The sequence below is a fragment of the Sander lucioperca genome, chromosome 3 (genome assembly GCF_008315115.2).
Source record: "Sander lucioperca isolate FBNREF2018 chromosome 3, SLUC_FBN_1.2, whole genome shotgun sequence".
Classification (NCBI taxonomy): domain Eukaryota; kingdom Metazoa; phylum Chordata; class Actinopteri; order Perciformes; family Percidae; genus Sander; species Sander lucioperca.
This window is the reverse complement of record NC_050175.1, coordinates 11,628,054-11,652,215: the sequence shown is the minus strand read 5'-3', so window position 1 is coordinate 11,652,215 and position 24,162 is coordinate 11,628,054. Positions and strand designations below refer to the sequence as shown.

At 41.1% G+C, this 24,162-nt stretch overlaps 1 long non-coding RNA gene across 4 annotated transcripts in view; it reads left to right on the top strand.

Annotated features, from left to right (window-relative positions):
* Positions 1-24,162, top strand: part of LOC116037529 — a 118,912-nt gene that overhangs the window by 31,758 nt on the left and 62,992 nt on the right. For 2 of the 4 annotated variants that reach the window (XR_004896837.1, XR_004896835.1), the window contains one exon: positions 2,906-3,808. The exons of the other annotated variants lie outside the window; for them this stretch is intronic. This is a non-coding gene — a long non-coding RNA (uncharacterized LOC116037529). Of the gene's footprint in view, positions 1-2,905; positions 3,809-24,162 lie in introns of those variants that run through there. 4 annotated transcript variants of the gene reach the window in all.

The window sequence follows — 24,162 nt, the reverse complement described above, 5'->3', positions numbered from 1 at the left end:
TCCTATTAACCCACTATCTGATAAACTGCTCTAAGTAGTATGTACCACACCATCAGATGTATAATTAAGACAGAGACATCTCAATTTGTTCATTTGTCTTTGTTTCAAATAAGTACATGCTTACACACACACACACACGCACACACACACACACACACACACACACACACACACACACACACACACACACACACACACACACACACACACACACACACACACACACACACACACACACACATGTGTATGCACACACAGCCATGCTCAATGTGCTGTAAATAGACTACTGTTATATATTGAAGAAGCACCTGGTTGCCTGCGGCGGTTATCTTTCATTTTACTTAGCAGCTTCTGTCAGCTGACAAGATGGCCGTCACTACGAAAACACCTTGGGTGTTACTGCTGCTCAATGGCTCTTTTGTTTTTGCATTCTTCTGTTGTGTGAACACTGTCCTCGGCTGATAATTACTGAAGCTACGTGGGCTTTTTTTTTGCAGGCTCACACAAATGCCTGCTGGGCCTGTAACCTCTGTCTGTGTGTGTGAGTGCATGTTTGTGTAGACCTTGACTGTAATAGTACCTGACACGTACTTTAGTACCTTTCAAGCACAAAGAGGCTATAATCTGCCAAAGTTTTTGACTCGGGAGAGGGAGAACAATCGTCTTGGCACAAATGGATAGGAGAAGGGTTTTTGTTTACCCAGAGATAATTTGAAACAGGTCAAAAATGAGAGCATCATAACATGATTGCCAGGTGAATTGAATGAGGCCCATGGGCCAAGGGCCCTCTTTGTTTTTCCAGCAGCGGTGGCTGGGAGCGTTTGATGGATCCTAATTGAACACACATTTATTGTGCTAGGTTCAGCTGGAGTGTGACGGGTATGATGATGCCTCAATTAGAACCATTAACAGGATGATTGTGCTTGCCTTTCTGGAAAGTTTTTTAGTGAATGGGGAGGTCCCCCCCCCCTCCCCCCCCTCCTGCCAATGTGATCCTGCTTTCAAAGCACAAGTGCCCGGCGGCCATCTGGGAAAATCGCCTCATGCTTTGACGAAAAGGATGATGGAGGCTTGGTTCGTCAGTTGTCGTGGAGACACAATGCAATAACAATCCTTTTAGCCTGTGAAAGAAAAAATGCCAAGATGTGTGAAACAGCCAGTTGGGCGAGGAAACTGCCCTTTGAGATGTTTGTCCAGGAGCCAGCGACTGAACACAAAGTTATCTTCACTCCTGTCTTCAGGGCAAAATGTGAGCAGTCATGGGGGGCATGCTAGAGTGTCAGAGCCAGTAGAGAACTTATAGCTTGTTTAAGGCTTAGGAGAGTGTTGTGACCGTAGAGGCCTGTGTAGCAGCTGATAGGTTTGAGTGTGTCTAACCCTGTGATCTGTGTGCTAACATTGGCCTACTGGGGTAAGATCAGTTCCTCAACTCTCTTCCTTTGTCCCCTGTGAAGGGAGGCTTACCCAAGGACCCCCTGTTTACTCTGGCCTGCACAATGGCGAAGTCTAAACTCCCTTTGTAGGATGGATTTAGGCTAGATTTACTTCAATTTGATCTGGGAGGGCCCCTTTTCATCAGCCTGGAGGTCTAATGCCCTTAACTGGCTTAACCTGGCTCCCCCTGTGAGCCTAGGACCCTCATGCCCACAATCTCTCGCCTCTTTGCCACTCCTACTTATCCCCTGCTCTCCGCCTCGCCCTCAAGTCCCCTGAGAATCCTCAGCATCACTGGGGTTTGACTGTGGCAAAGCATGCTGGGGCATGCTCGGTGACACCTGAAACTCCTGTTTAACATGTCATAAGCATGCTAGGAATCAGCATAAAACATCAGCATGACTCATACTGTGTCTAAACAATGTGTGAAGAACCGGCGTTCTGGGAATGAACAGGTATATTGTATGGAGTTGTCCTTTTAGCACTTGCTACAAATGTAGAAATGCTAGACTGCAACCTCACAGGATAGATGCTCTTTTCTTTGGTATTCTTGAAACTGTTTACAGTTTAATATCCACTGTAATGGCTTTGCTCATAAATAAAGATGAGATGTCAGTATGTTCTTTTTACCCCAGGACTCAGAGGTATCCTAGACAAGAGGGTGCTCTCTCTTCAAGTGGACACTACTCTTCGTTTTTAAGATAGAGTTAGAAAGTGATAAAAGTGTGTATTTTAGCATGCCTTTTATCACAACTGTCAAGGATCACCATACACTCTATATGGGGCTAAATCCCATCTGTTGTGTTTGCCCTTCTAACACTGATGTTCTTTTTCCTCACAACCTTATAATCTCAGTTAGTAGTAATCTGGATGGACTTTCCTTCTGGGACATGTAGAACTTCCTGAAGGCTTGAACTGGGCTTCCTGGTTGACAATGCAAACGGTGAACATGAAGAACAGCACAGCAACATGATATTGTCATTTCCCAGATATGCCGCCAGTCTTTAGTCCTCATCTTTTGACATAGCCAAGGTTAGGTTAACCACAAAATGGTCTCCCGTTGTTGCTATGTGCAATTTAAACCCTGCCCCCGAATTCTGTATTCATGAGACGAAAAAATATTCTTTTTAAAAAGTTGTTTTGAATTGCAAATTTTCCCAAATCAGCACCTAGCAGAACACAGTGGAGGAGAGTAAATGCGGGGACAGTATGGCGCTTATCCCTACCCCTGTAAGCTTCCCCACACTGACATGCTGGCTGCCAGACTGTGCTCTGACATATGTGCCCAAATTGTCATGGCATAATTATGTAACCTAGACCATTCAGATTATTCAAATGCCGCCTGAAAGTGTCATCTTCAGTGCCGGTGAGGCTCTTGAGACCTGTCACCTACTGAATTTGAAATGGTTAAATTTTGAGGATGGGTCTCTCGCTCTCGTTCCAGCCGCTCTCGTCTCTCTCTCCCCTCGAGCTTGGCCTAATCCAGAGGCACGGCGTCACTGCAGCATCAGTGTTACCTTTGATGGGTCCGGATTAAAGCAAATCTACATTCCTTTGGTGGATTTCAAACGCTGCCTGAACAATGATGCCAGCCAGAGGCGAGTTAATGAGGCCTGCAGTGGACTGGCAACGAGTGACTTTAAAATCAACCTGATTAGGGGCAGAGATATTATCTCTGCACCTCCCTCCTCCTTTTGCTCCTTCACTCTCCCTCTGTGTGTCTGTCTCTCTCTTCCATCTCGCCACCAACACACAGTTTTGCCTCTTTCCTCCTTTCAATTTTCTCAAGTCTCCTCATTTTTCACTCTCTCTTTCCCAACTCTACTCCTGTCTCCCTCTCTCTCCTTTACCCTAGTGAGTGAGGCCTGACTTAATTAGTGGGCTGGAGTGTGAATGTGCCTTTCACAGGGTCTTAATGAAAAGCTTTGCGCTTTCCCTTTCACTGTATTAGTGACTGACTGCAACCCCCCCACACCCTCTTTGCCTGCCTCCTCTCCTCCTCCCTCCATTTCTCCTCAGCCCGTCTGACCGTAGGGAGGTGTTATTACAGGGGCTGTTGACTCTGCGGCTTTAGGTTTTGGGTCTCTGTTGTACTGAGCTGATAGCTTAATTAAACATGCAAATCGGATCTATCGAACACGTCTTAACAACCATTCTCTGTGTAGCTGTTATGTCATGTCAGATGGTCTTTCTTTGTGTTTGAGCCTTTTCTTTTTTTTAAATCTAATTATACGATACTAGCTCATGTGAACATGCTGTTCCAGCTCAAGGTGAATTACATTTAACACAAACCTGATTGATTTTGGTGAAACAGTATGTGTATAGTAGTGTTGGTCATTGGTTGGAGGACACACATCACAATCAATCATTTTACTTTGTAAGTAAGTTTTGTAGCTTCATCCATAGAATGACTCATGAAAAGCAGTATATTTTCCTACGTGACAGATATTTACATTTTTGATTTGGACGGAGGTCCAGACAACGCTGTATTTAGACTTGCAGGAAATAGAGTAGAGTACATTTAAAGTCCTACTCTATGCCAGCAACATTCCAAGAAACTAAATTATCAGTGCCAAAAGTATATTACCACACAATGCCACCATAGTAAAATAAGCTAACATATTCATCTGTCACCAGTAATATTCATGTATAAGCACCTTACAGTATGTCAGTGCTACTGTCACCACAAGCTTGTGTGATGGCTGCTATGCAGGCATGATGAGAAGTATTTCACCAGGGGTTATGCAAACACTCGAGATTGATTGATGCGTTTTGACTACTGATATGGTTGCACCGCAAGTAATAATGAATTAGGGACAACTTCTACCCCGTCTTGTCTACACTCCCCAGGCAAACCATGGCTCAGTCATAGAGAATGTGTAATCTTACATATAATAAAATGGGTAGCTTCACTTATTCAATCTGTTGCTGTACCAATGTTTTGTGTTAAACTAGGTATTATCAGTCTATCTTGGCTTACACTAACACTTCTGTGAAGAGCATGTACTGTTTTTAAGAACACTGTTTTCTTGTGTGGGGCTGCACCTTTTACATATTGCACCACTATGCTATCTAATTATGGCAACTCAATACAGGGTTAGTGATTATAACAGGGAAATTAAACAAGTTTCACAAGGTCAGCAAGCAATATTTCAAATAAGCATGTTTGCTTCTGAGGTTTTATTTATGTGATGGAATATACTGTATTTCAGTCATGTTTTATAGTTAAACTCATACACTATGTCAGACATTATTCTGAAATACTTAACCTCATCGTTTAAGATAGTATACAAATACAACTTAGTCCTTATTGTATATAATTTAATAAGCAGAATGGGCTACAGTCAATAGAGAAACACAGTAAATACCAAATATCTTAAAATAGAAATTAAAAAAACATCAGTTTGTTTATGGTGTTAATGTGCGTTTCATTACTTGGTGTATGATTGTTTACTTGTATATTCAATTTAAATTATACATTTGTTTTTATTTCATGTAGCTCACATATACAGGATACAAACCTATTAAAACTGCGTAAGCAGGTTCTCTGTCCCTGGGGGTCCCAAACATCATCACCTAGAAATCCTAATTTAACCAACATTCCCTACTGCATCATTGGTTGAATTGAGTTCATAATTTGAATATGCATACAGTTTGTGTTGGATTGGTGGCACATTTACAGTAGAGCTTTACATTTAGCTGTTTCTGCTGTCATCTGCCAGTCATTGATGTTTGATGAAGCCGTCTCTCCCATATACTGTCTCATGGCAGCTCCTAGCCAGGGAACAAGCTAATCCTGTGTTGCAGGGATGTATAATGATATCCCTGGGCACTATAGGATGTTTCTCTCGGTATGGTGCCATCTTCCTGGGCCTCTGGCGCCACTCTTTATGGGCCCTGTCCCAGCCCCTGCACCCCAATGCCAGCCATAGCCTTTAGGCGAGGGGCAGGCTTTGTAAGGCCTTGCCTTGTCACTTCCCACTAAGGAAAATACAAAGCATTGACAAAAAAGCAATTTCTTGGCCATTGCTTGTCATCAAGCTAATTGAGAAAGGAGGGTTATGTTTGGAGTCTGGGGAAGGCAGACAAGTACATGTGGCAACGGGGGAACTTCTTGATTGGCAGTGGCCATGTGGGAGAGTACTGTGTGTTTGTGTGTGTGCGTGTGTGTCTGGGTCTGTGTGCAGGATAATCCTGGAGAATCTCTCTCTTTGAAGGGGAACAGATGTAGATTTACATATGTGGAGGGTCCCCAGCCTGTGATGAGATTAGCTGGTTGGGATCTTTCTTCACAGCAACTGGAAGGTGCATATTTAATAAATGCCTGGAGCTAGGCTGGGGCGTGCAGGGCTTGGCCCTCAGAGAGCCACAGGACAAAGGCAAACGAGGCCCATGGCAGGCTGGCCCATATGGGAACAGGGTTGCTTACAGATTGCACTAGCCTTTCATTGGTTGTGGGACTAGGCTTTAAGGGTTTATATACAGAGAGAGGGGAGCACTTGGCGGGCCACTTCTGCATCCTCTCAACAACAAGAGGTAATAAAGGGATTTTGAGCTTGTCGTGGCTCATCTGTGTCCTTGTTTGCTTGCTAGGGTGCTTGTATGTGTGAGAGACAGAGCACTTTGCATGTGTGAGAAGGTAAATGTGTGTGTAGTGTGTGCGTATGTGTTTGCATGCAAGTCTGTGTGCATTTGTCAGAATACAACCAATTGTATGCATTTAAACATAATATATAGTATAAAACACAATATAAAATATGATACAGCAAAAACCTAACATTAATAACAACATGATGATTATGTAATATTAACCTATATAACATATAATATATACCTAACATAACAGTGGCTGTAAGGAGGATGTCAAACATGATTTGTATTTGTCTGCTCATAACTATTTATTTCAGGCGATAAAGCATCTCAGTTGTTGGGTTTCTGTTGTACAGTACATTATCCCTCTCTTGCATCAGGTAACGTTGTCAAGTCTTGTTTACACAAATAACAAGTGTCCCCATATTCCCCCAACTTCCCACTGGACTACTACAAGCCATTTGAACAAGAAAAGAGCTGCCTTCCAACAAACCACAATACATGCATTGCGTATAAACCACAACAGACATTACAGCTCGTGTTCATCTGTTATGAATTCCAACCTATTAATGGAGAATTCATCATGCGCTGATTTCAGTGTAATGTTTTGGCAAGTCACTGTTGTTCAAGAGTTTTCCTACACAGAAACCCAAGTTAATTTTTAATCCTGAAACAAAGTCACAAGTGTAGTACTTTTCTTAAGTATTAAGACATCTGTGAAAACTTTACTTTATCTAGCCTCATTGTTATCTTTCCTTTATTTTTTTCCTTATGTTGCTCTATTGATTTTTTTTCCCAATGAGAGCATACACAAGATAAAACATATCCCAGAAATCCTCAATCTTGTTCTTAGATGATCCCATTGAGCTGTTCCCTATTCATTGGGGAAGTAGCCCATCTTTTTAAGAGATTGTGGAAGAAAGGAGATTCGGAGGAGTCTATAATTTCCATCTCTCTTTCTGTTGCTCTCTCTAGGTTTTCCCCTTCCAGTTTGTGGAGGGACTGTGTCCACTCAATATGGTTTGATCATCTTTGTCTCACAGGGAAAGTGGGAAGTGAGGTAGAGTAAAAGATGAGAGAAAGGGGAGATAGAGAAAGAAGCTGGACTCTCCCTGTGGTACAGTCTTCCCCGGCGCAGCCCGGCATATTTCAAACGTGTGTGAATACGTAGCACTTTACCTCTCAAAGGCAGTCACTAAGGGTGAAGTGTAGCACCAGATCGTAGCTCTTAGGTCTTTGGCTTGTTTACCCCAAGATCTAGTGTCGGATGGATCTGGGAGACACAATTTTCTTTATATTTTGTATTTTTTTCACTAGCGCATCTGGAGAGGCATTAGAAAGAACAAACAACATGCTTTCAGGGGGTTTGGGTTGAGGGGGAGGTAAATGGAACCGTATCACTATAATGGAGGAGGAGGAGGTGAGGAGGAGAGGATAATATGAGAAGAATTCACAAGACAGTAAACCGAGGTTTTGAGAAATTTGAGGTTAAAGAACTGCAGAGAGAATACAGAGGTGGGAGATAATGATGGATAGAAAGAAGGGGAAGGAGGAGAGAGACCGAGAGAGTGCATGGGAGGGCTTGATTGGAAGGGGGTATGCTGGTTAGGGGTTTGGGAGGTGGGGGTGGGGTGGCCTACCCAGCATTCTCAGTGGATGTGGCAGCCCTCTGTGGACCTCCTCACACAGACACCCCAGCTAATGAATCAGACCTGGTTTCTACCAGTCAGAAGAACTCCGTCTCTTCGTCTCTGTGCTCGCCAGAACAAAGCACACCTCCATTAATATTTTAGCATTCTTTTTATCTCAATGCTAACACCGCTCAACACTATTTTTGTTAGGGAGACCGTGAAAGAGAAATATTGGCATAGATGGAGAGGGGGAAAGTGAAAGGAGATACAGACAGAAAGACAGTAAGAAAGACCTTGTGTTCTCCGGATTTTAACTTGTTGGGTGTAATAGTCCCATTGGTAGAAGAGTTGCTTTCTCCGTGCCGTCCAGCAGGACATCAAAGAAAGAACCTGATATCCCAACTACCAGGGACACAGTAGAAACATTTGAATGAGGCCAACACAGGCAACCCTGTCAGTATGATTGCATTCTAGCCAGATACAATACTTGTCTGAAACTACAGTGCTTGTCAGTGCTGATATTTACATTGTTTTTTATACAGTATGTGGCTTCCACTGTTAATATTTGTCATTCTCAGCACTGTTCATGGCAGGGATTTCAACTGTTTGATACAAAGGTAGCCTTAACAAAATACACTATATTATATTTTGACGAAGGTGATCTGAGATTTCCAGTCACTCACTCTTATCTCTCATCTTATGTTTGACTCATATCTTTTCCCTGTGTGTACCTTAGAGGGAAGAACTGATACTATTGGTACTGGGAAATTATCTCTATCCTACTTTGTCTGTCTCTCTCTTCACTCTTTCTCAAATTCTTTGCTTATGGCAAGTAGCTGCAAGATTCCCATCTGACATCTTGTAACCACAGGAATGTATCGCTATTTTTCCTTAATTGAATTATCACACTGTGCTCCTTTGGGATGGCACTCTGCCCTAATAAAATGGAGCGAGGTAATCCATAAGAAACTATTGGGAAGGGCATAGGAGATGCTTAGCCATGCCTATTACAGCCGCAGACATTTAACACACTTAATCTACTATTAAATGAAATCTCTTATTTTTTAACATATCCCACGAGAAGCTTCTAGCCAACCCCATTTATAATCACCTCTTAGGTAACATTAGCAAAAAAATAATAAAAAACAAACAATAAAGAACAAAGTCATTACAATTCACCATGTATTCTACACATTACAGTAATTACTGGGCAACAATGGACCCTGGCTCTCTGAGTTTGCTCGACAGAGAGAGATTCACAAACACAAAAGGAAGGCCTTCTAGACATCCTGTCTCAGACACGTAGATTAATTGCTTCTTTGTACCCAGAAATGGAGGAGCAGTGCCTTTACCTGCATGCTGCTGCCAGGGGCGGTCGGCCCAGGGGACATGTGCAGGGAAGGAGGAGGACCGTGGCCGTTTGCAGTGGGGGCGGGCAACATCAGGAGGGGTTCGGCGGCCTGTATTTGGGTGTCACATAGAGCCTGAGGTGGAATAGGTGGTGGGGTGATGGTGAAGGAGGGGTGAAGGGTGCCGTCAGGAGATCCCGGGGCAAGCGGCCGTGGGCATTCGGCTGTGAAAAGTCATTCAGAGGGAAAACGCCGGGCATCCTTTATTTATTTGTGTCTGAAATATTTATCTGTCACGCAGGCCGTTTTATAATGGGGCTGTCAGTCTCCTCTGCCCACTCAAGGGTGCGGACATGTTGCCCTGAGCACCCGCTGTGGATCTCCCGTGAATAATTGCTGGAATTTCACTTTTGGGAACGTTGCTCTCTGACCCTGAAGCTTGTTGTTTTTCTGCATCAAGAGAAAGGTAGAATGTTTTAGAGTATTTACCTTGGCCTGGCTTTTTCATCCAACACACACACACACACACACACACACACACACACACACACACACACACACACACACACGACAAGTTGGAAAATAAATAATGCATCCCTTTACTCCAAGATGAAAACCCAATCAGGCTGAAAATCCCTGTCTTGCTGCACCTCTGAGCTGCCAGAGCTGCTGGTTAATGTGATGCTCACTGTTCTAATGCGTCGTTGTGTCGACACTCAAAGCGGAGGCCTCTTCTGAAGGAACGCGCACTCCCCAACATTAGTGAAAATTTTAATCTGGTGTAATCGCCTAAATGAAAGCCTACTTGTGTGTTTCACAGTAAGCTGTAACGCTGAGTGAACGACGGATCCGCCATCTTTTGAAATGTTTCACGTCTCTTCAGGGAGAGACGTGCAAGTTTGAAACCCTGTCAGGCGGATAAAGAGGCTAAGCACACAACAACAATACAAATATGTTTTGTCGAGTGCGGAAGATGGCTCTGATGAGGGCGGGTCAGGTGGGAGCCCTTTATGACACACCACATCTCATCTGTTCACACTGAATCGGCTAAGCTAACGTAGGCTGTTTTTTTTTTTTTTTTTCTTGCTTTTTTGCACACAAAAAATATACTGTGACACTATTGAATAGAATGCTTGGAAGTTATTGTGGCTTGTTTACAGATAATATGGGATTTTTACACAGGCTCTGTCAAAGATGTATGTCTGCACTTGTGGACCTGCAAGGACATAAATGAAGATATTGTATTCAGTTTGTGCAGGTGTACACAGAGAAGTGCCAACTATCTACATTCAGACATACATACATAGACATACAGAGGTATACTGAAGATGCACATGTCCCACATATAATGACTCACAATTAGGCAAGTGAGCACAAAACAGTAGTACATAGACTCATACACATGCACACCAAAATGCAATGTCTGTAGTCTGAGCATGCATAATTAAGGTGTACCTTGTTTGGAGAGAGTGCATGTCACCTCTCTATGTGCACACCACATCCCCAGAAAGAAGCTTTGAATAATGAAAAGTGTCACCTATGCAAAATGCAGGAGATGACTATGCCTGCCTCTGAATGTGCTTTGTGCATGTTTTGGGGTGTGCATAGTTGTGTATATATGTATATGGTTGTGTGGTTGTATTGTGCATATCTGAAAATGTGGGCACAGGTCTCTTTGTGTGTGTGTGTACACATGGATATGTGTGCAGATCTACAGACAGACGGAGGTGTCTGTAAAGGTGTGTCTGCCTATGATGATGGAGAGGGAGGGCTCTTTGTCATTTAACATAGTGCTACTAGGACACTGAACCATATGTGAGTGCACGGAGCTGACAGCTGAGGCCCAGTCTTCCCTCGTCCACCCTCTCACATCCTCAACCCCAACCCCCCCTAGCATCCCTCCCTCTCCCCGCCTATCCTCTGTGAGTGACGGCTCTTGTCCCGTGAAGCAGAGGCACAAACACAGACATGGTCCAGGACGTCTGTCAGGAGCCATGTCTTCATCACCGTCCTTGTGCTGATGATGAGCTCTGAACGGTATAGGGTGGAGGGTTCCGGCAGCCTTTGCACATCACATTCAACGCTACTGAATGTGCTATGTGTGTTGAAACACTCAAAATACTTGTCCTTGAATGACCCTGACCTAAATTAAATTAGAGGTCGACCGATATGGTTTTTCTCTGGCTGATGCCGATGCCGATCTTTAGAAATCAGGGTCAGCCGATGGCCGATTAATGCTGCCAATTTATTTTGGCCGATATTTGGCCGATATGTGCTTGTTTTTAAACCTCTATTTGAAAGATAAAATGTAACACTAATATACACAGAATTTCTCAACATCACAAACATTTATTGAACACTTCACCAATCTACACTGTATAGGCTACTTCAATTAAAAATGTATAATGTAAAAACATACTGTAGCCTATATTGTATAAATAATGTATTAAAAATATAGGCCTATGAAATAAACGAAACAGGTAAGAAGAAAATAAACTTTGTCAAATAAACCTTTCAGTGAAAAAATAAAGTTTAGTGCACTTAGCAGCATTTATTAAACTTCTGAGAATACAAATCTGCAAGCTTCACAGAAAGTGACATGTTATTATTAATCTCAACACTATTTCCTCCTAACTCCTGTTGAATCACATAAGACTAGGGCTATCTAAAGTCAATTCTTGTTCACCTTGTTTGTTAGATAGTTTGTGTGTTTTATCTGTGTTTTTGGGGACCCTACTGTTACATGTCCTGTTGACCTCATTAGGATCTTATCTGAGCACATTTCTGTCATTCAAACAACTCTTAGTTGTAATTTAAAACTCGTCCAGCCAATTTAATAAAATTAAGGGTTTTATTCGTGCTCGAGTCCATAGATGCAGTTAATGGATAGCCTACAGGCACGGAGAACTGAAGGCTCTGTTAGCAACGATTAGCTCCGTTAGCGTTTAGCTCTGTTAGCGGTTAGCTCCGTTAGCAGTTAGCTCCGTTATAGGAGTGGATGAGACTGCCATGGACAGGGGTAACAACCAGACTCTGATAAATGACATTCAGGGAGCTTCCACAGCGGTGTGGCCGCGGTGTTTTGTACGGTTTTATTAGTACAGTTAATCCCAAGGTAAAATCACCAGCAACATGCTACTGCTAACGGTAGTGTCTGAACCTGAAGTGACTGTGCCCTCTAAATTAAATGTAACTCTTTGTACAGATGATTTCTTTGTAACTGCAGCATATACTGCAAAACACAATGACCATGATTCAATTTCGATGCATAAAATAACATTCCATCAGAACTAAAAGATACAGTCACCATGTAATCCAGCTCATGAGTCGGTCAGTGACAAATATATCACATTGTTTGGAACTGTTGTCATGTCCTAATCAGTGTTACGTTTCAAACCCAGTCATTGATAGGATCTGCCAGTGAAAAAGTCAGTAAAAGCCCAGTTGTGTTCAATAAAACCACTGCATAATTTCTTGTTTACATAAGAAAAATGAAATGTAAACCAGAATGATATAGGCATCTGAGAAGGGCCTTATAAATCCACTTGCAAATCCCTCAAACAATGATGCTGTTATGATTTGTTTATTTTTCACGAGTCTCGATAGCATGATACATACTGTCATATGTGTAATTGTTTGAAATTTTTTTTTAAAAATGTGTTCCCCTTGCAAAAAAAGGAAAATGCTATTTTAGAAATGTCAAGTAGGTTAGATGGTCTCCAGATACAGCATTGCAGTGGGATTTATTGTTATGGATGGAAGAGTGAACCAACCCTATGGTGATGGGTTACCAAATCTGCTGGAGTAGAAGCAGTACAAGGAATCAGGACAATCAGATGGAGTGGATCTGTACTTTACAGGGACAAAAGCAGTGCAGATAGACTAGAGAATGATAAAGTAAGATAAGGACATGGATTGTGCCCTTAGTGTTCAGAGGCTTTAGTTGGCCCATGAATTAGTAAAGTGGAAAAGTAGCTAATCATGTTCAAGAGTGGGTTCCAACAGGGGGTAAGCTGAGTGGTGAGCAGAGAATCAGGTAGTGGCCAGTGAGAGCTCCACTTGGGTCAGGCTGTAGGGAACACCCTTTTAATCTACTGACATCACAGTCTTATATCATTATGCAGGGTCTGAGACTAAACATGGGGGGGGGGGGCTCTTCTAAAATGTTGTTTTGATTTTGGGTAGAATAATGTTCCTTTTATTTGGATGGCATCAGAAGGACACAGTGTGTTTTTGCATGTTAAGAAAATGTTAGACTTTTGTAGGTGTTGACGTCAACCTTCCTGTTTTGGAGTCTAGCTTTCAAAATAACATTCACAATATTTGAAAATAGATTTTTTTAAATTTTATTTAATCATCACAGTCACGATGTGAGTGGTGGTTGGTGTCATAATATTAACTGTGAAACCATACTATATAGCATTTTGCTGTACATACTATTTAATAGCATACATATATATATTTTTTAAATTCAAACAAACCAAAGAAAATTACATTGGAATGAAATACAAGGTCATGCTATGCCAATATATTTACAACCAGATCATTCCACACTTTATCAGCAGTAATGTCTCCATTTTTGTCAAATGAACCTGTCCTGTAGATAGTCATCCAATTCTGTTTTGCATATGCTTTTTATTGATTAGTGAAATGCTAGAACATGAAAAAAACAAATTCCAGCTGAGCAATCTAACCCTGCGGTCTCTTGAACTTACTCTTGGGTAAAGGATGGAGAGACAGAGAAAGTGTGTGAGAGTGAGTCACAGAGAGCGGCCTCTCACTGCCATAAGTGGCTTTTTGATGAAAATGGAGGATAAATGTTTATTTTCCTTAACTGTGCCACAAGGGAGGGTAATTTAAATTTTTCTTTAGAGCAAACAAGGAAGTTGAAGCAAGTGCTCTCACTTCCTTGCCATTTAATAATGATTGCGACCTGGACCATCATACATAAAGTCTAAAATCAACTGTGTCTTCAAAATCCAACTACAGTCAATATTGAGGGATTTTCTTTTTAAGAACTAACATATTCCTAAAATGGAAGGGCTAGATTTGGTCTTTCCTCACCTCTTTATGTTTCCTGATTTAACTAAGTACAATCATCCCCCCACCCACTGATAACTAGCTACCTTAAAACCCCACCCGTTGGCATGGACGAGACATAATATCTAATTAAGTTTCAGAGCTGCATTTTCATTTGTTAATCACTTAAGTGCTTCGAGGATAACCTGATATCCAAAGGTCTGGTCCCAGTAGCCCAAAATGTCAAAATGCAATTATATGCATGATTAGCCTGACCTGTTTCTATAGCACCCTCCCTCCCTGCCTCTCGCTGCTGGAGAAGCTGACAACTGCTGGCATGTTTATTTTGATGAGATTAGGTGTGGAGGAGGCCCCCACTGTGTGCAGCGCTCATGGCACCCCCATCTGGTCACTGGCGGAACTAACAAACAAACCACCTCTAGTAAGCGGCGGGGAGAAATGAAGAGATAGGAGGGTGGAAGAGAGAGCACTTGCTCAGGTGGCGAAGATAATCTTTCAATCTCTGTTTAGCCTTAGGAACTGTGTAGAAAAATTGAATTGGAACAAATGGAAAATAAATAAATAAAAACAATGTATGCTTCTTAAAGGATAATATGATCACAAATTATTAATCAAATCATCTTGATCCTGTGTGTGTGTGTGTGTGTGTGTGGGGGGGTACTTTGTGGTGCTTAGCAGAGCAGCAATCCCTTCTAATCTGATTGTGTAGAGATAAGGCGGCTTTAGCCTCACCATTGTGTGACTCTGATTAAAGGGGGCAGGAGGCACACTGCTCTCCATGGTGGTCATAGAGACAGGTGAAGCGCACACACACAGAGACTCACACGCAAATGCTGATACGGATATAAATGTGCACAATCACTCAAATTGTGTGCACACAGATGTGTAATGGAGGAAAGATATTGGCACATCCACACTTCCATCCTGCATGCTACTAATCCAACCTTATCTAATAATTTATATATTATATATTATATTATTGTTCAAAGTTCTGTTTAAACAATAATAACGTATGTGTCTCTTAATTTGCTAATTATTTCTCTCGATAAAACCTCTATGGTATAATCCTGATGAGCAGTCACGTAAATCTTAACAGAAGTAGCCACGTAGTTTGTCTGAGGGACCAACTCTGATTTTATTACACTGTCACACACTCACACCGCATAATCATAAGCAAACATACACTCGCCCATACACACTCCACATCAGAACTTTCTTATGCCATGTTCCTATGAAGTTAGCCTAATTGGGTGTGGATTTGAGTTTGGCGTTAATAGATTTGAAAAGGAATATCTGAGGAAGTGTGCATTTTGACAAAGGCTGCAGGCTGGGATGTATGGAGCCCATGTGTCCCTGAAGAGTGGCGTCAGGTCCCTGGGTAGCCCATTAGAGAGTGTAACCCTTCCCGACCACCACCCCCACCTCTAGCTACACGGCTACCCATACCGAGGGAGACCACAGCAGCCAGACGCAAAGCAGAATATTCATGTTACACTACCACGTGCGAGTGATCTTTCAGTCGGCTTAAGCACACACTGCCATGCACACAAGCATGTACACACAGACAAACATAACACTCACACAGCCAATGATACATTTGCGCACACAAACATGAAAAAGCCTGAGCACCCCTGATGAATGTTTGAAATGAGGAAAAAAGGAACAGGCTTAGTCATTTTAAACATCAAAAATAACTGCATCAAGTGAACTTTTCAATTATATTGCATCATCTATTTGAAATAGTACACAGAATGTTGAAACACACAGGAAATCAAGGGGTCTCTCCAACAGGAAAGGCTTTGAGAGCTGTTTGAATGCCGGAAGTCATTATACAGTGCCACATCAGAGAGACAAACTAAAGACTAGATTGACCTATGACTGTAACCATTTTCACCTCGGCACAGACCACCTGGAAAAGCAATGAGTTAATGTTAACTGCCCTTTATGCAGCCTTCTCCCGTCAATTAACTTAGAAACAATTCTGTTGTCACTCAACTCTCAAACAAACCTAAGTGTTTGTGGAGATTTACAGTAGGGGTGTAACGGTACGTGTATTCGTACTGGACTGTTTCGGTACAGGGCTTTTGGTACGGTGCGCATGTGCACCGAATGCAATCTTTTGTGTGCGGAACATAGGTCAATTTTCGTGTTTCCACACCAACATATTAATTCAGCGCAAATCCCGCCCTGCAGCTGATTCTAAAGTTTTCATTGATCATGTCAATATGTCAATCACTGTACAGATACCAAACACTGATCTCTAAACCTACCCGCCGTCACTGTAACCTAAACCAATGAAATCGACTGCAGGGCGGGATTTCCGCTGAAGTGGTTTGGGGAAAAAAATTAAAATCACACACCGCGTGCTGTACAACAACATACACGGCACGCTTTAGCGCAGCTTCTCGCTAGCTAGCGTCATGACCAATGCAGACAAGCCCATAGACAGTACGGACAAGCCGAAGCTTGAAGAGCCACCCATATCATTAAGGTCTCCTGTTTGGGAACACTTCGGTTTCCCAGTGAAATACGTCAACGGACGAAGACTAGTCGATAAGACGAAAGCAGTGTGCCGACGTTGCTAACGCACTTGAAAAGGCATCATGCGAGTGTGAACATCACTACTACAAGGAAAAAAAATGACCGTAATTCAAACGCAGCTCCCGTTGGCATTTAAACAGACTTTGCTGGTAATTCCGATCGGGCCAACGCAATAACAAAAGCAATTGGGTTTTTATAGCAGCTGATCTACGACCATACTCGGTTGTTGACAAGCTGGGATTGGTAATGCTGCACTGTAATCCATAGTTATTTATTTATATTTTTCATTATATTTTATTATGTGATATTGGTTTGAGACTGAGAGTATTTTATTTAGTGGAGAACTTGCAGCAGTATTTTATTTCTTATTCTTTTTTTATTTTATATATATATATATATATATATATATATATATATATATATATATATTATTTATTACATTTTATTAAAAAGTGTTTAAAAAAGTGTAAACAAATTGTTAAAAAAAGTTTATAGTAATAAACAACCTGCAGTTTAATGTTTGCATTTCTTTCCCTTACTGTACCAAAAATGAACCGAACCGTGACTTTAAAACCGAGGTAGTACCGAACCGTGATTTTTGCGTACCGTTACACCCCTAATTTACAGTGGACATGCAAGATGTCAAGTCAAGACAATTGTATTAATAAGGTACAAAAGTAGCTATCGTAGCATTTTAGTGCTGTACTCCACCTACAGTACATTGTTGGCCTGGATTTGAAAGGGTTGGGGAACTTTGAATGCTTGTTTTGTATGAGCTAAACATAATACTGCTAAAAGATACTGATGGTCACAGTTGTGTTTAGTCTTTTATTCAGCTTCAAAATACTATGCTTGCAAGATAGCAACCTAATGTGTAAAGTCGCTCAGTAAGAATATACTGTATTGTAGAAGTCAGCTGTATAAGGCATTATTATTATTTTTTTTAACTAGCTGATTAGAAACATATTTTACTTTTAATACATTACCTTGGTTTTACTCAATGGCATTCAAGAAAAAAAAAAACGTGGTTCTATATTTTAACAACCCTCTGTTATCTTTCCTCACGTTGGTAATGTTCCAGCATCTACTTTGACCGCCTTAGTCCTGGTTTATTGAACACAAGGAGTACAGTATACATGTAAGGATGCAGCCCACTACCTGAATATGATTAAATTCAGATTCAGTCATCATCTAGCCTGCCATCCTGACTTGTGTGGACTTTAAGTTTGCTCACAGGCTGTTGGCAGGGCCAGCCGTTGGAGGTGCTGTGGGCTGCCAGGCTTTGAGTGTGACCTCATGTTCCATTCTGTTTCTATGCTGCTGTGCCTCAGCTCTCCGTCCTCCTGGGCTGACACTTCACTGTAGCTCCAACAACTGCTGTGGGACACTAAACATCTGTAAGCCACCGCTCCTACTAAGCTGCCTCTGCACTGGGCACATGCTCTCTGTGCTGCTGCTGCTGCTGCATGTGTATTTCCAGCACAGCTTGTGAGGCTGTGTGCAGAATACTTTGATGCTGGTCATATTTGGTATGAGTTGTGAGCCAATGTGTCCGCGTGTGTACAGCATGCCTTTGCCACTGTGGCTTTTTATGTGCTGCACGACTGAGAGCAAACAAAGTAGCAAACTAGTGTGTCAACTACAGTGGAAGAGAGATATTTCAGTTTACCGTATGTGTGATGTGTGTTCATATGTTACCCTCAAAACTCATGCACTGAAATGTTGCCTTCAGTTGCCCTCACATTTCCATAATCTAACCAGGGCAGGCCCATCCCCATATAAAATGACTGGATAGAGCTCAACAGCAACTACCCACTTTTGGAATAGCTCCAGTTCCAGAAGTGATTTTCATTGTCATTTCAGAAAATGCTTATGTAACGAGTTTTAAGCCTGGAACCAAGCTAACCAGCTTGAGTTGTATGGTCTGTGTACATAAACAATCATAGACTTCAGTGGTAGCTGCTCACTATCCTTTCGCGTGTTTGCTTGTGCAGTAAACATTTCCATGGTAACGGCAAAGTCCACCAATCAGATACGTCGCTGTTACACTTGGGGGTAGCATAGTACTTCTCTTGTACGTTTTTTTATAAAACAAGGTTGATTTTATACTGACTTGTGGCTTCTACAGGGGCTAAAACCATCGTTTCACAGTCTCGCAGCTCATGGTAAGTCTACCTTGGATGGTTTAGACATCATGGCTAATAATCAAAATCCTCATGGAAAAAAAGAATGGGATTTTCTCACTTCCGGAAGTGAAAATCTCTTCTCAGTCAATCATGTGAGTCAACAGTTTCTGCTTTTTCTTTTTATTGTGTCGTGTGAGAGTACAGTACAAACAGTGAAAACCTTTGTAGTGAATTCAGCAGAAAAAAAAAATGTTTTATTAAACGCCTTATGTTTATTGACTTCTCTTTCATGTCAGTTCTTTTGTTCTGTCTTTGTAGTGGCAAAAGATCTCTGTGCATCATCACTTGTGAGCAATCTGAGATGTCAGAGGTGTCCTTTTGATGTGGAGTGCAGACCTCATACGAGGCACCACCTGTGCGCCTGTGTATGCTTTAGTGTGATTGCCTATGTGTGAATGGCTGCATGTGGGTGTAGAGCTTTGTGTGTTTTTGCATGAGAGCCTGCCTGCATGTGTAATTATGTGTGTGCATGCATGCAATCAGCCAGCTCCTGATCCAGAGGGAGCAGAATGGGCGTTAAAACCTCACCGTTCTTCTTCTCTTATGCCTTACCTAATGACTCTAGTAACTGCAACGGTCTGATGCTCATTGGCAGTGTGTGTCGCTGCCTTTGATTCCAGTGATCTACCACACACAAGTTCAGCAAACACAGTTTGTGACACATTAACACAGATCCACACAATTTCTAAAAGTTTCTTTTGGAGTCCCTGCAACTCTGTGCAGTTGCCCTGTGTGTCATCATGCATCCAGCAGATGACCTCAGTAGGGGTGTGACGAGAAACCCAGCTCACGAGACGAGACACGAGATTTGGTTCATGAGACAAGATTTTAACACTATTTTACAGAAAACTTCAATGAAGAGAAAAGACTGGAAAAATAGTCCTTTATTCAATCGAAAGTCACAAAATGAAAACCGAGCACTGAAAGGATTTTGCCATAAACTTAAATGACTGGCTTCTCTCCTGTATAACTAACAGTTACACTGTTACTTATTCCATGTGTTTTTTCGCAATATCGTGCAATGTGCAACACCAACTTTATCGAACTCCTCCTAGGCCGTGCAACTGATCTGCACAAAACCTGGTACGTAGCATCTCCAGATGGACCTGACCAAAAGTTATCAAAAGAATTTTGCTACGTTAAACTATGCACAATTTACCACCAAACTAAATGTCGTAGCTAGCTATGAAACACCAACTTTATCATATCTCGGCCAAATTAAATGCTACCAGCAAAAAACATCCCACTCCGATGCTCTGTACCAAATTTGGTGAAGATCGGTCTTTAGGGGGCGCTATAATCAACGTTTATGTGTTTTGGCCAATAACTCAATCCATGTAAATGTGACATTTGCGATTGCAATATCTCTGCCGTAGTAATTGCTATCAACATGTGATGCTTGTTTGGCATGCCACTCTGAGGCTCCGTACCAAATTTGGCGAAGATCGGATTTAGGGGGCGCTATAATTGAGGTAGAAGCGTTTTGGCCTTTTACTCAATGAATGGGAAATAGCTATTGCATTTCACTACAGTTTTACCACTTTGGAACTTGCACTTAGTGAAATTTCCTGGCTTTTGCCTCACCACCGTCGTGCTTTGGGTTCTCCTTTCGCGGGCTCCGCTTTCATGAGTAAAACTTGCAGTTCTAGTTTTACTATTGTTTCACAATGATTACGTTCTAAAGCACAAATAAATTACCATCAAACACTCAACAGATGATTTTTGTGAAGACAGATGCTATTTTCTCCTCCTCTGCATTTTATTAATTGCAGCACTAAACAAGGAAGTAGGCTACTCTAGTATCGATTTATGACCATTATAGGACAAAGGGAGAACATTTCTCTTTATTTAATGTCATTAAAAGTAAAGTTAGGTTTTGCTGTCCGCTTCCCGACTCATTTTAACAGAGAAAGAGAGTGGTCTGCGCGAGACAGCGCCACAGTGAACTGCATGCTGCGGGCTTGAGTGAGTGAGAGAGAGAGAGAGAGAGAGAGAGAGAGAGAGAGAGAGAGAGAGAGAGAGAGAGAGAGGCACTCTAACATTCTAACTTTTTTTTTTTCTTCCGCTATCGCTCTGCAAAAGTAAACTCAGAGTCAACTTTGGAGAACGGCCGGTGGATCTTCTATGCTAATTTCAAGACTACTGCTCTGCACTTGTACTGACATCGCGAGACACTTTTTACCTCGACAAGAAGTCTTGTCACATTTAATCTCACGAGATCTTGCGAGGACGAGATCTCGTCACACAGAATGGAGTCAATGTTCCCAGAGAATATAGTGATCATGTCCGCAAAACTCACTTTTGCAAGTCTGAGTCAAGTCTTCAGTGTGTAGGCATGAGTCTGATGTCTTATTTAGCTATCTTTCCTTATATATTAGAAGCATGGATGTTAATTTAGATTCAACCCACCAGTCCTCATCGATATAGTGGCATGTGTTATGTAGCTCTCCACTGTGAGCACCGTCCAGCAGAGAGCCACAAACTTAGCAGAAAACAAGCTTAAAATGCAACTTGCTAGTTCAAAGTTAGCACTAGCATGTGAACTAGTAGTTAATAGACTGTATATTATAATATAGTATATATAATATAGTGTAATCATTTTTTTTTATTACTTAAATTTTATAAAAAAAAAAAAATGTTGTTATATTGTTTTTTAAACAAAGCCATTTTTTCTACAGAGACCGTGTTTTTTTACAGTGTGTTCAGGGGACAGACAGTTAGCAGATAGTGAGGAGATGTTTGCTTTATGTGACAAAAAATGTTGTAGCCTAAAAAACGCGTGACATTGCTTAGAGCACCTTTTAAAACCAGTTTTGGAATGTAACTAAGTACATTTACTCCAGTGTTGTACTTAAGTCCAAATGTTGAGGTACTTTACTTGAGTCTTTTCTTTTCATGCCACTTTCTACTTCTATTCCACTACATTTCAGAGGGAAAAATTTTACTTTTTCCTCCACTACATTTATTTGACAGCTTTACTAACTAGTTTTGCATTGAGTACTTTTACTTTGAATACTTTCAGATCATTTTCCTGATGATACGTACATACTTTTACTTACGTAACATTTTCAATGCGATACTTTTACTGTAACAGAGTGTTATTACAGTGTGGTATTAGTACCTTTACTTAAGTAAAGGATCTGAATATTTCTTCCACCACTGTTTAACACTAGGCAGCGCTGTATTTTGGTGCTGGGGGTTGCAGTCTCAGTCGCAGATTGGGTGAATTTTCATCACATGGCTATGCATGACAGTAGACAAACATGGCTGCCTTCTTGTAGGTGAAAATCCGTAGAATTTTATGCATTTTACAGCTTGTTGATCATGCAAATGGTTGATTTTTGACCTTTGAAGTTGGACAGGTTATATGCAAGTTTTTAATCCAATTAGTGGTTTTCTGGCTTAACTTTAGAGCTTTTTTTACATAATAGAGAGCCGAAGTCACGCCCTTCTACTTCCGGTCCAATGGGACCTATCTTTCGAAAAAATATGAACGGTAGTGAATGGGGAAAGACAAATTATTTTTTGATCCCGTTTGAATTGAGCCATGACTTACACATATGATGTTCATCAGTTTAATAGATAATTTCGGAAGTCAAGAAAGTCTCAGTTTATTGTTAAACTGTTGAAGTATAAGACTGTGAAAATACGTAATTTGAAAGACTACACACTTCAAAGTCGCATGGATGACGTCTCGCTGATGCTACGATGTCTGTGTGTATCATACCGGGAATGTAACATTACTCAAATGAGCAAAGGATCTTGCTTGTTCTTTTGCTTATCTGCTGAAAACAGTTCACTGGATAAAACACATCAAGTAAGATAACGTTACATGTGTTGTGGAACAGAGCTAAGAAAAAATTATCTTTTAAATTGCCGAACATCATATTTGTAATCCATGGCTCAATTCAAACAGGATCAAAAAATAAGTTGCCTCTCCCCGTTCACTACCGTTCATATTTTTTTCCGAATTAAGGTCCCATGAGGTCCACCGGAAGGGGAGGGACTTTGCCTCTCTATGGCTGCACGTTCTACCGAGATGCATACATGGACGGTCGGAAATTTGAGAATCCGACAAACAATTTGTTTTTTTCAGCTTCTTTCTAGGGTAAAGGGTTTTTCTTTGGCGATCTTTTTAAAAAACACATGCTTTTTCAAACCCGCCAGAGGGTTTTGGGGTTAGGAGGGTTTTAATCTAACTTTTAACCTAACTAAATTAACCAAGATACATTATTATTGTTCGGTTAATGGTTAAACGGTTAATTATTAACATCCCTAATTAGAATTGGAAGCTTACTTCAGTGACCTAAAGTATGCACAACCACTATTACATTAAACTACTGTGCAACTTATGGAAAAAAGAAGAACTTGGAACTCTTAAAGTGAATAATTTTAACAGGCCTTGACACATGAAAAATCTCATCAGTAGATCAGAAGAAGAGGAATCTATAGATTTTTGAGTTTCTCTTTCCAACCCTATTATCTGTTAATCATGGTCTAAATCATGGTTGTGCTGTTGCTGCTATGATAAATTATAAATATTTCAAAACTCAAGAGAGATGCCATCCATCTCTCAGTAACATTTGACAAGTTTGTTTCTCTTTTTCTTTTTTGTAAAATGTATGTATTTTTTTTATACATATCTAGGTCAGCTTTTTACTCCCCCTTCCCCTTCAGTGTCATCTGAAAAGAGGCAAGGCGACAGCTTTTTCCTTACTTATTAATGCTTGTTAACTAATTACTTTTTATTATCTTAGAAAATCCCAGATTAATAAGAATACTCATATATTTATAACATGTTTACGCCACCATGTTTACTCAAATGCAAACAAGCCACACAAATTAACTATGCCATAACATTTTAAATGAGGCTGGTTTGTTTGTGTTGAGTATCTACAAATGATCTTTTAAACATGCCATTGGTCGAACTTCTCTAAAGTAACTCCAAAAAGCAACCAGAAAGAGGCTACCTGGGGACAATTCCTCGAGTGCCTCTAATGAACAGAGGAAGGGAGACAACAAACATGTTTTCTTCTTTAAATCTCCTGGCCTTGGCTGTTTGATATAAGATGTATGCCAAGACCTCTTGTGGTTTGGTGCAGTGCAACGGGGAGACTATAAACAGAACAGCTATTAGACAGGGCTTTTCTTTAGTATGCATGCTAAAGTAATACTAACTCTGTGCCACTCTTAGCAAGAATAGGGACATACCGGGGTAACAAGCCTCACCCTCACTTGTTAAAGATATATACACATTTGGCTTGTTTGTGTTGTGTTCTTTTCTTTATCCTTTACTGTCTCTAGCAACCTGCTCGGTTTGAGGGTGACTGTTGAAAGATAAAATCTGTGTAAATTTTCCTTGTATCAATGTGTATGTACATGTGTTTATTG